General features: G+C 45.5%; 1 long non-coding RNA gene across 1 annotated transcript; it reads right to left on the bottom strand.

Annotated features, from left to right (window-relative positions):
• Positions 1 to 7,152: 7,152 nt before the first annotated feature.
• LOC148110835 (uncharacterized) lies at positions 7,153 to 11,641 on the bottom strand. Its single transcript, XR_015726852.1, has 3 exons — positions 11,535 to 11,641; positions 8,430 to 8,619; positions 7,153 to 7,538 (listed from the first exon to the last, which is right to left on the bottom strand). It is a non-coding gene; the product is annotated as an uncharacterized LOC148110835 (long non-coding RNA).
• Between the last annotated feature and the right edge of the window lie 375 nt (positions 11,642 to 12,016).

Genomic DNA, 12,016 nt, shown 5'->3' with positions numbered 1-12,016 from the left:
CATCACAGCAGGGCCTCCCAGAGCATCTCCTTCATGGTAATTTGAGTTGTTACCTCAATGGGAAGACTCTGCCATGGAAACCACAGCCCACTGGGGTCATTTCCTTGACCTTGGACCTTGAACTTGGGATGGCTGGACAACAGGTCCTTCCTTCTTTCAACTGACCCAGTGTCCCCATCATTAAAGTGAACATGATAATAATAATTACTCCAAATGCTTGTCATGAGAAATGGGTAGACAATTTATATCCAAGGGCTGTGAAAACTATCAAGGACAAATAGAAGTAGTTGTGGTTCACCCAGGAGATTCAACCAGTGTTGAGAAGTCATTTATCAGAATACCGTGGAAAGAAATGTGCATTTGGAGCTTCCCAGGTACCAAGTTCTGGGGAAAGTCAGAGGCACCAGCAGGAGGGTTTCTTCCCTCCAGGAAGGTCTGCATACACCGGGGTCTGTAAACACCAGGAGGATTTTCACACACCAGGAGGGTCTGAACACACCAGGCACTGGAATGGAAGACACCTCAAAGGTCTTGTGTGTTGTCTTCAGACACTTTACTCATTGATTCAACAGAGATTGTTTAATGAGTCCACCTGTGCTGGGCAAACAAGGATGCTGAGACGGGACCCCCTTCTAAGGGATTGTTTCTGTTCCCTGTGGCTACTGTAACAAGTACCACACACTGAGCAGCTCTAACAACAGAAATTTACAGTTCTGTCAGTTCTGGAGGCCAGAGGTCAGGGTGCTGACAGGGTTGGTTCCGTCTGAAGATGTCGAGGAGAATCTGTTCCAGGCCCTTCTCCTTCGCTTGTAGATGGCCATCTTCTCCCAGTGTCCTCATTTCCTCTTCTTATAAGGACACCAGTCATGTTGGATTGGACCCCACTCCAGTGCCCTCGCTTTTACTTGATTACCTTGCCAAATAATTATCCCCAAATAAGGTCACATTCTGAGGTATTGGGCATAAGGACACCAACATATGGATTTGGGGAGACATAATTCAGCCCATGACTGGGATGCAAAACCAAGTGTGGGAGACAGAGCCAGGCAGAGGGAAGCCAGGAGTTGTGGGGGCTCAGAGCAGCTGAGGACAGGCTGGCATCCCCAGAGGAGATGGTATTTGAGCTGACAGCAAAGGGAAGGTGGGTGTGGTTAGTGGGAGTGCCAGGCAGGGGGAAGTGTGTGTAAGTCCCAGAGACACAAAACGGCTGAAAAATGGAAAAACCAGCCATGCGGACAGGGGTGGAGGGGGTCCAACCCTCTCCCATCCACACTCCCCTGCCTGCTCCAAACAAACCCTGACCACTTCTGGGGTTCATGTGTATGAAAGAGACACCATCCAGGCACTGAATCAGCCAACACCACACTGTAGTGGCAGGAAGGAGGTGGGAACATAAACCAAGTTGAATACTTGGGGTGATCTGCAAGGTCTGGTTCAAAAATGTTTGGGGAGGGTGGTAAGAAAGAGGGCCAAGAATGACTTCCATGTTGGAAAGACATGGTGTGAGATTCAGGAGGTGGTGAAAGTGGTGACTACAGTTGAGCCAGGTTGAGGGTCGGGGACATGGGGACATCACTCAGGCTAACACAGAACAAGGTTAGGCAAGTGATGTAGAAAGTGTGTCACCAGCATTTTAAACTCATTGAAAGCCTGGGCTTGATGAGACCACCAGAATTGTTTTGTCATCCACTTATCCCTGTTCTCTCAGTTAGTATTTAAAGAGAATCCATTACATAGAGAAGATGGTGGGGAGACCAGCCCTGCCCCACATGCCATGGAGCTGGCCAGAAAGCCCAAGATTGAGGACAACCCTTTGAAAGTGCTTTGGCATCAGAGATGGCCACTCTAGATGTGAGGGGAAGAAGGCACCCACCAGCTGTCCTCCAAGACCAAAACATTCGGAACAATGTAAATGTCCATCCAGAATAGAAAAGATACGTTACCTGTGATCAGCTCAAATGTCAGAATGTTATCTCCCAGCGTTAATTCCAACTAAATGCGCCAGTGTGGATGGATATCTAGGACATTATGCATAGTCAGAAAGCATATGTTCAGTGTGGTTTTATTTATATGAAGTTTTAGAATGCACAAAACTAAACACACGCTGTCTAGGGGCATATAAATAATGTAGTAAAACAAAATGAAACACAAAGGGGATTATACTGAACTCAGGGTGACAATCACATCCAGGATGGGGGTGGGAAGATCCCTGCACCTGCACATAGAGGGGCTCCAGAACTTAATCTGGGGGTGATTCACACGCATGTAACATATTACAATTATTCCTTGCACATAGATGTTAACTATTCTTTTGTATCAATTCAATATTTAAACTGAAAAACGAATTGATAAATATTCCCACAAATGCTTACCTAATGTCACATTATGATGGGAGCTACAAAGGAAAAGAATAGGATGTGAGAGAGAATGACAAGGTGCCCTCCTTCCATCAGGGAACAGGGAAGTCCTCTAAGGAGTCACATGGAGCCCAAGAGCTGAAGGAAGGAAGGAAGGCACATCCCAAGGAAGGGGGGACAGTACAGGCCAAGTCCCTGAAGTGGAGGATCTGGAAGAGGTCTGGGGAGCTAGGGCATCATGAAGAGATTGTGCAGATGAGGAAGAGCAAGAAGACCATGCCAAGGCTCTGAGATTTTATTCTAAGATATGGGAAGCCATTGGCAGACTTTAATAGGAGGAGACATGACCCAAACTCATAATTCTACAAGGTGTAAGCAGTCAGCTGTAGAAGCAAAACCAACTGGTTCCACTATAGAAAACCTAAGCATGAGCAAAGAATTATTTTTGACTGGCTCCAGAAACCTATATGCTAGCATTGCACATCCAAATGCTAGTAGACAACGGTGGGGTGGGGAAATCCTCTCCACCATGTACTCAACAAAAATGGAGCAAACGCTTTAATTAAGCAAACATTAAATTGTAATCACATTGCCAATATTAGTCAAGGTGGATGCCAAACCATGGTGGACACATGTTCTGTCCTTTAGCCAAGAACAGTAAGGCTCAAAAGATTACTCACTCATGTCCGGTGCCTGCATCAAATCAACAAGCCCTTTGAGTAGATCCCACTGCAATGGCTAAAGCCAAATAAAACTAGGAGACAGTGGGTCAAGAAAATACACCTCAGATACTCTAAACCCCCTGCTCACCTTATAGAAGGGGAAACTGAGGCCCAGAGAGGAAGTGCAATCTTCCTGGTGTTGCCTGGGGAGGAGTTGGCAAGGTGGTAAATAGCAGATTCTAATAGTTTTTAATAGTGAGGAAGAAGTATCATGGATGGGAAGCCTTAGGTACTAAATATAGACATGCAATTAGAGTCTCCACTAAACTAAACATATCGAAGGTGTGAGTCCCAGGGGCCTGGTGTTCTGGGTGATCTCTGCTGTAAAGCCTCCTTCGACGTCATTTCACTCCTGGACAGCCAAGTATCATATGCTCTGGAGTTGACAGAAAGATAAATGAGCCTCATGGAAAACTGACATCAGTTTTAGCAATTTCTTAAGCCAATAAAACACAAGCCAGCACAGGAAATGTGAATTCAAAAGCCAACTTCTGGCTGTGACAGAGCTGGTTTCAGTCTAATCCTCCTGATTTACAGAGGCCAACACATGCATGCAAGCAGCTGTTGGAAGTTCCTAGAGACCAACCGAGGCAGCCAGGACATCAGGAGTCAAGGTCCTGGAAGGAAGGGAAGTGCACAGAGGTGAGCCCACGGTGAAACCCCTTCCCTCTCGGGTATGATTGCTGGTTGGCAGCACAGGACACACAGAGGAAAGAGTGGGCTGGAGCTTGCAGCACTTTAGAAACTAAATTGGAGTTTGGGGCTACCAAAGCAGCCACGGCGTGAGCACAAGATCCAGAGGAAAAAAGAATCACAAAGAAGTGAGCCTAGAACTCTGCAATTTCCCTCGAGACATTTCCCAAAGCCTAAGATGCATGACTCGGGGTGAGACCTGAAGAAACCAGTCAGAGAAAAGGAAGGAAGGAAGGGGGGGGAGGAAGAGAGGGAAGAAAGGGGGGGAAAGAAAGAAAGAAAGATAGAAAGAAAGAAAGAAAGAAAGAAAGAAAGAAAGAAAGAAAGAAAGAGAGAGAGAGAGAGAGAGGGAGGGAGGGAGGGAGGGAGGAAGGAAGGAAGGAAGAAAGAAAGAAAGATAAGTCAGAGAGCAGCTTCTGTGAGGTTAGAGGATTGAGCTGGGATTACAACAGCCTTATGGAACTGGAATGACAAAAATTGTTCAGGTCCACCAGGCTTCAGTTGAGCCCCCGGAAGTATGGGCAAACTGCAAATAGAACACCTTATGTGGGTAATGGTGATCCTCCCAAACTCATCTGTCTGAAAAAAAAAAAAAAAGAAGAACAGTAATTTGTCTCTGGAAAACAATAACATCATTCAGGAGGTTACGATTCTTCACATGTAATAATTCACATTCAGTCAAAAATTACAAGCATGCCAGGAAATAGTGCCAAACGACAGAAAAAAAAGAGAAAAATATAGGCCACGAGAACAATGCTACAGATAATCCAGGCATTTGAGTTATTTAGCACAGAATTTAAATATGTATGATTAAGATGTTCAAGAAAACAGATGAAAAATTAATTTCATCAGAGAAGTTGAATTCTATAAAAATACTCAGTTGGAAATATTAGAACAACAAAAATAATAATATAATAACAGAAGTAGCAATTTCATAGATTAATTTAAAAGCAAATTAGATATAGCAGAAGAGAAGATCAGTAAATCGGAAGAGAGGTCACAGGAAAATACTTCAGATTGAAGCATAGAAAAAAAGTGGTTGGAAACACAAGGAAAGAAAATAAGTCATATAGGACATGGTGAAAAAGTCTACCATGTATGTAATTGAATTTCCAGAAGGAGCTATAACAGGGATATTGGGGCAAGAGCAATATTTGAAAATGCACCTACTGAGAGTTTTACAAAAGTGATAAATTACCCTAAACAGAGAAAACATACACACACACACACACACACACACACACACAAAAGGAAGAATACACCATGCATCATAGTAAAACTGCAGAGAAACAAAAACAAAAGGGAAAAAAAAAACAGCCAGAGTAAAAAAGATACGTTACTGTCATAGAAGCAGTAACACTGAGAGTACTTTTCCACAGACATTATTGAAACCAGAATGTGATGAGGAATAACATCTTTAAAATGATTAAAAAAAAATACCACCAACAAAAATTCTATATCTATGTCAACATCCCTTAAAAAGGTATATTAAAAACTTTTCAGAGAAACAAAAACAGAGAATTGATTACCAGCAGACCCTCAAATAAACTGTAGGAGGTTGTTCAGGGAGAAGGAGAATAATGCCAGGTGGAAATATGGCAATGCCAGAAGAAACTGGAAAGTGCTAAAATTAAGATTAAACCTAAAGGATCATTGGGTGTTTAAAACAATAATAGAAAGGGTTTAAGAATATGTGTTGAATTAAATTTCCTTATAACAATAGTACCAAAGTCGAGAGGGGTAAGTAGGATTAAAGCATTGCAAAGTCCTCACATTGTCCACAAAATGATAAATCTTCTAATTTATGGGTGAATCTAATAATGATATGTCAAGGATGCATGCTGTAATCTCTAGGGAAACAACTGAAGGAAAATAAAAAAGTATAAATTACTAAAATGTTAATTGATCCAAAAATAGAATAATAAAAATGATGCATCAATTTAAAAGAAGGTAATAAGGGAAAAAAAGATAAGGAACAAAATGCATTAATAAAATTGCAATAGCAAGATGGTAGATTTAAACCTAAAATAGCAGCAATGACATTAAATGTAAATGGACTACACCCTTTACTTAAAATGCAAAGATGGGGCACCTGGGTGGCTCAGTCAGTTAAGCAGCTGCCTTCAGGTCAGGTCATGATCTCAGGGTCCTGGAATGGGGCCCCACAGTGGGCTCCCTGCTCAGTGGGGAGTCTGCTTCTCCCTCTCTCTCTGCCCCTCCCCCCCAGCTTATGCTCTCTCTCTTGCTCTTTCTCTCAAATAAATAAATAAAATCTTTAAAAAAAATAAATAAAATGCAAAAACTGTGAGATCAAATTTAAAAAATAACTATAAACTAAATACACGAGGCACACCGTAACTATAACAGCAGAGACTAACAAAAGAAAAGGCTAATTAAAAGAAAACTGGTGATGTTATACTAATATCAGACAAAGTAGACTTTAGGGTAAGTAGCAGTAAAAGAAAATATTTCACAATGAAAAATTGGTGAATCTACAAGGTCAAACTCTAAATTTGCACATAACTAAAAAATAGCTTCAAAATATAAAGGCAAAAAGTAACAGAAAAGACTGGAGAGAAAGACTAATCCGCAATTATAGCTGAAGTTTTAACTTGCTTCTCTCTGCTGATGAAACAAGCAGATCAAAAGTCAGTAATGACATAGAATAGTTGAACAAACTGAAGAACAGTTACTGAGTTGACGCATATAGAACATTGCAGCAGCCACAACAGAATGTGGCTGCCCTCGAGTGGGACAGCTTCAACCTAGACCATATGCTGGGCAATAAAATAATTCTCACTAAGTGTCAAAGATTGAAATCATACAGGGCATCTTCTCCAGCTACAAAGAATATACACTATATACAACCCACGAAGGATTAGAAAATGAAAAGTTAAAACTATATTGTATAAAATAGAATAGCATCCCTAAACACTGTGTATCTGAGAATAATGACAATATTATATTTTTATTATATTATCCCCATGTTATATTGTTACATATTCCTGTATACAGAAAACTGCAATCATTTCTGGGAGAAATCAAAGACACTTTAAATAAACACAATGACAGATCACGTTCATTGACTGAAAGCCTCAATATTGTTAAGATGTCTATTCCTTTTGTTTTGTTTTGTTTTGTTTTTATTTCCAGTTAGTTAACATACAGCGTTATATTAGTTTCAGGTATACGATATGGTGATTCAACAATTCCATAGTGTACCTGGTCCTCGTCCAACGACAGGTGCGCTCCTTAATCCCCATCACCTATTTAACCCCCGCCCCTGCCCACCTCCCTTCTGGTAACCATCAGTTTGTTCTCTAGAGTTAAAGGTCTGGAGATGTCAATTCTTTTCAATAAATCTACAGAGTCCAGGCAATTCTCATCCAAATCCCAGCAACCTTTCTGGTAAAAACTGACAAGCCAATTCTAAAATTTATAACAAAATGTGAAACGTCAAGAATAGGCAAGATGATCTTGAAGAAGATTAAAATTGGGTGACCCAGTTATCGATTGTGGCTCAACAAACTCCTCCAAAACTCAGGGGCTCAAAACAACAATTATTTGTTTGGGGCCAAGGCCTGACGGGAATCACATACCTTTGCTCCCAGTGCCCGGAACCCCGTGTGGGAAGACTTGAACAGCTGAAGGATAGAGCAGATGGGACTCATCGCTAGTCTCAGGACCTCTGAGTTCCTGCCTGCAAATCAGCCCAGAATCACTGAAACCACTTCATTTGGTCCAGAAGCCGCTGAACCCGCCAGGACTGAGGAGAGAAATGTCAACGTATCTATGGCATTGCTGAGCCGTCCCAGTGAAGGACACGTACTATCTGATAAAAGGATTTATTTTTAAGTGTAAATAAACAAAAAAGGAAGCGAGGATGACAAATAGCCAGAATAACAGAATCAAAAGCCCAGAAACGGATCCACGTGGTTTATGACAAACATCACCACAATGCAGTGGAGAAAAGTGGTGATTTAAGCCGATGGTGGTGTTCCTGACTGATATTCAACATAATAAAAATAAACTTTGACTCCTATCTCACACCATACACAAAATTCAACTCCAAAAAGCCACAAGTCTCAAAGTGAACAGTAAAAAATAAGTTCCCGGGAAAAAATAAAATATTTTCATGACCTTGATCTCAGTGAGGATTTCTTAAAGAAGACATAAAAACGAATAGCTAAGAGGAAAAGATTTACAAATTTTACTTCATTAAGGTGAATAACGCCGATTAATCAAAACACACAAAAAGGAGAATGAAGTCCAGCTGTAACGTGGGAGAGGATGTTTGTAAGAACCAAGACAGAACTTATATCCAGAACATAAAAAGAACTTTATCCAGCCAATAAGAAGACCCCACCAAAAAATTAGAAAAATCTTAGATGTATTTTTCATAATAAAGATATACAAAAGGAAACAAGCATGTGAAAGGTGCACAATATAATTAGTCATCAGGGAAATTAAAACCACAGTGAAGTTCCACTACTCATTCACCAAAATGCCTAGAAGTTTAAATATATATATGCACACGCTAAGTGTTGGAGAAAACGTGGGACAGAGAGAAGCCTGACACTCTGCTCTATGAGTGTGATGGGCACAGTCACTTTGGAAAACTCTCGGCAGTATTTATAAAAACTATGCGTACACATACTCTATAATCCAATGATTCCTTCGTACGTGTAGACCAGGGCCGCCTGGGCGGCTCAGTCGGTGAAGCGTCTGCCTTCGGCTCAGGTCATGATAACGGAGTCCTGGGATGGAGACCTGCGTCGGGCTCCCTGCTCAGCGGGGAGTCTGCTTCTCCCTCTCCCTCTGCTGTTCCCTCTGCTTGTGCTCTCTCTCTGTCAAATAAATAAATAAGGTCTTTTTAAAAAGTAAGTGTGTACCCAGAGGATAGACACACATGTTTACCAAAATAGTCACAGCAACAGTATTTTAACAGCTGAACACGGAATGTTTTCCTTCATTCCAGATGTCCTCCAGTAAGAGGTTGAATAAATAGAGTATATTTATGCAGTGGAATACCATGTCATGAGCAGAGAACAAGCCACTGCTATGGGGCGCCGGGGTGGCTCAGTCAGTGAAGCGGAGTCTGCCCTGCCACTGCTGGAGACCGGGGCTGGCCGCGGGCTCGGAGGCACAGCCGCCAACTCTTACCAATGGCCCGCAGTCCTTCATTACCCTTCGGGAGGGCCCACCACCCTTACATGCTCCTGTCTTTGTTCAAACCCTCGCATCCCCGCACCTGCCAGGGCACCTGAGGAATCCGTGGCCCTGTGGGTTGTGCCGGGAATGGCCCAGTACCCACTGAGCACCTCGGTGCCTGCCGAGCAACACGTGAGCTGGGCCCAGACCTCCATCCGACCCGTGTCTAGAAACCAGGCAGAGCTATCACAAGAACGTCATTTGTGCCAACAACCGTCTCTGAGGCTTCTCGTCCACACCGCTGTCTCCTGGCTTTACGCACGAATGGTGACAGGGCCCCAGGCTGAGCTACCTGAACACTGGGCATGGGGCTGTCACTGAACACAAGAAATCCGAGACTCCCATCCTGGGAAAATCGTGTCCTGGGCGGGCTCCGGCACCTGTGTGGCTCTGCCGCGGCCAGGACAAACAGGACACTGTCTGGCATCGGGGTTCAGGTCCAAGGGAAATGGGCGTGTTTTTGCCTGAGCAGAGGCCGAGGTGGATGGTTCTCGGTGTGGTGATCTGGGTTGCATGCAGTCACTCTAGGAGCAGATCAGCCCCAAACTCCTGCTGGAAGGCCCCACTGGAGGGAGGCCGGCTGAGCTGGGCTCCATGCCTCCCGCGGCCTTTCTACAGCTCCCTTCCTCTTAGCGCCCTTCCCCACGATTTGACTGCTAAGAGTCGCCTGCTGGCCCGCTGGCCTGCCTGCCTGCTTTCCTTCACTCCCCAGGCTTCCGACTACATTCCTGCCGTGCGCCAGCACGGTGCTGGACCCTGGGATGACACCAGGACAGCTGGGCCCTTGGGAACCGTGCTTGTTGCTTCCTCTCGTGCCCCCCATCTGACCCATCATTTGCTGTGACTACTGGACAGCGGCATCGATATGTAATAACCAGCTCAGCATTCCATGCGCCAGCAAAGCTCATTCCATGAGCTAAGCAGAGGGTTCCTAATAAGCTCGCAGCAGGCCGGATTTCGGTGGCGGGCGTGAGAAACGGCATAGACGGTCACTGGCGGGGCGAGTGGGCACCCACAGATGCGCCCCTGCCTGTTGCTCATCCGCGTGCTCATGTCTGCCGGCCCCGCGTGGACCGTGGTCGTGCGAGATGCCGCTGGCACAGCAGGTCTCCACCCTGTCCCGCCCTGCGTGCACCTTGCTGAGGCCCCGCGGCCGGCCCGCAGACTTTCTCAGCTTCTCCACCTCCAAGCACCCTCTCCTTCCAGGCTGGCCTCCTCTTCGGGGTGGTGGGGCTTCATCTCAGCGTCACGGCCCATTTATCACCTCCCCTGATGTATAATTAATGTTTATCCCTCGGTCTATCAGAGCTCTCAGACACGGCCCGCACATCTCGACACTTCTGAATTTTTGATTAAATAGAAATGAGACAATAAATACTCGAATGGCAGTTTCTACAGTGCCTATTTCATTGTATTCCAAATAACCGACAGGCGGAAATCTCATGTATCAGAATTCTAAGGTCAATTTCAAAGAGGTGAGGTAAGCAAATTCTCAAATATACGTATTTTGGTAAGTAATCACCATCTCTCTGTTACCCTCCACTGTTAACATTTACAAATTAGTTTGTGTTATTATTTAATAATAATACTTATTAATAGTGACTCATTCATTGCCAGGAGCCCTGATGTGAAAACACCATCAGCTGAACTTTGGGGAAAGACACAAAGAGGAGGGGAGGGGAGTGAAGAGGTGGGGGGAGGGAGGGGAGAGACAAAGGGAAGGGGAGGGGAGAGGTGAGGAAGGGGAGGGGAGAAAAGGGAAGGGGGAAGGAAGGAAGAGGGAGAGGGATGGGAGGAAGGTAAAAGGAGGAGGGAGGGAGGAAGGGGAGGGAGGAAGGGGAGGGAGGAAGAGGAGAAGGAGAGGGGAGAAAGGGGAGGGTGGGGGAGCAGATACACACGCATGTAAACAACACCACCCTTCCAGGAGCTCTGAGGCTTAGGCATCTTTCCTCTTGGCCCTGGCCGCGCTCCCATGACGCCGGGGGACTATCGCCTCCAGGACCCTGAAAGTCATCCCTGCCAGCACATGGCGTGCTCCACGATGGATTCCCAGCACCTCCTGACCCACCTTGCCCCTCCTCATGCTGATCCGGCACATCCTGGTCTCACCGCCGTCTCCCTGCCCTTGGCCCTCCCTCCTTCCTTTCTGCCAAATTACTTGTCATCATTCACCGTTCCAGTTCTGACCGCACATACACACTCACCAACCTTGCCCTCACTCCCTCACCCTATTGGATGGACCGCTCCTCCTCCACACGCCCCTGCACCACCCTCCCCCATATCCCTGTACCACCCGTCCCTATACTCCTTGACCATCCCCTCCCCCACACTCCTAGACCATCCCTTCCCCCACACTCCTCGACCATCCCCTCCCCCACACTCACAGACCATCCCCTCCTCCACACTCCTCAGCCACCCCTCCCCCACACTTCTAGACCATCCCCTCCCCCACACTCCTCGGCCAGTTCTGTCCAAACGCCCCCACCCCATGCAAGCCTGTGCTGGTTGGACCCCTCACGGCGCAGGTACAGGCCATCAGGATGTGACTGACCTTGCACAGTGGAGTCCCCTGCAGGGTGCTCTGTGGCTATCACAGGTACAATGTCCACAGCACAACCATTAGTATTTCAAGGTTACTTCACCAACAGTACTCCAAAGTATATAAAAATCTGAGAAAATACGAGTATGTAATTATTGTTATAATCTGTTGCTTTTACGATTGCTTTAAATTTAATTAGGCCTTTTTAAAAATGTACACTTTACCATTATTCATAAGCTAAATTAGGGAAGTGAAATGTGCATTATTTTTAGGCCTGCCGGAGCGATTGCGACAAGGTGCGGTCTTTCGCAATGCAGCACAAGTGGGCCGAATGACCCTGAGCCAAGTGTTGCCACAGCAGTGACACAAGAGGGTGTGGAGCGGGGTCCCTGGAGCCCTGAGGCTGCCGCGGAGCTCCGTGTTGCAGCCACAGGTGACGACGGGGAAGGGCTAACACCGCGTACGGGGCTCCTGGCGACGTAGCAGGAGCTGAA

This window comes from Ursus americanus, chromosome 1 (genome assembly GCF_024610735.1).
Source record: "Ursus americanus isolate L20-20 chromosome 1, mUrsAme1.1.p, whole genome shotgun sequence".
NCBI classification, from domain to species: domain Eukaryota; kingdom Metazoa; phylum Chordata; class Mammalia; order Carnivora; family Ursidae; genus Ursus; species Ursus americanus.
The sequence above is the reverse complement of the archived record's forward strand: the minus strand, read 5'-3'. Positions and strand labels throughout refer to the sequence as shown.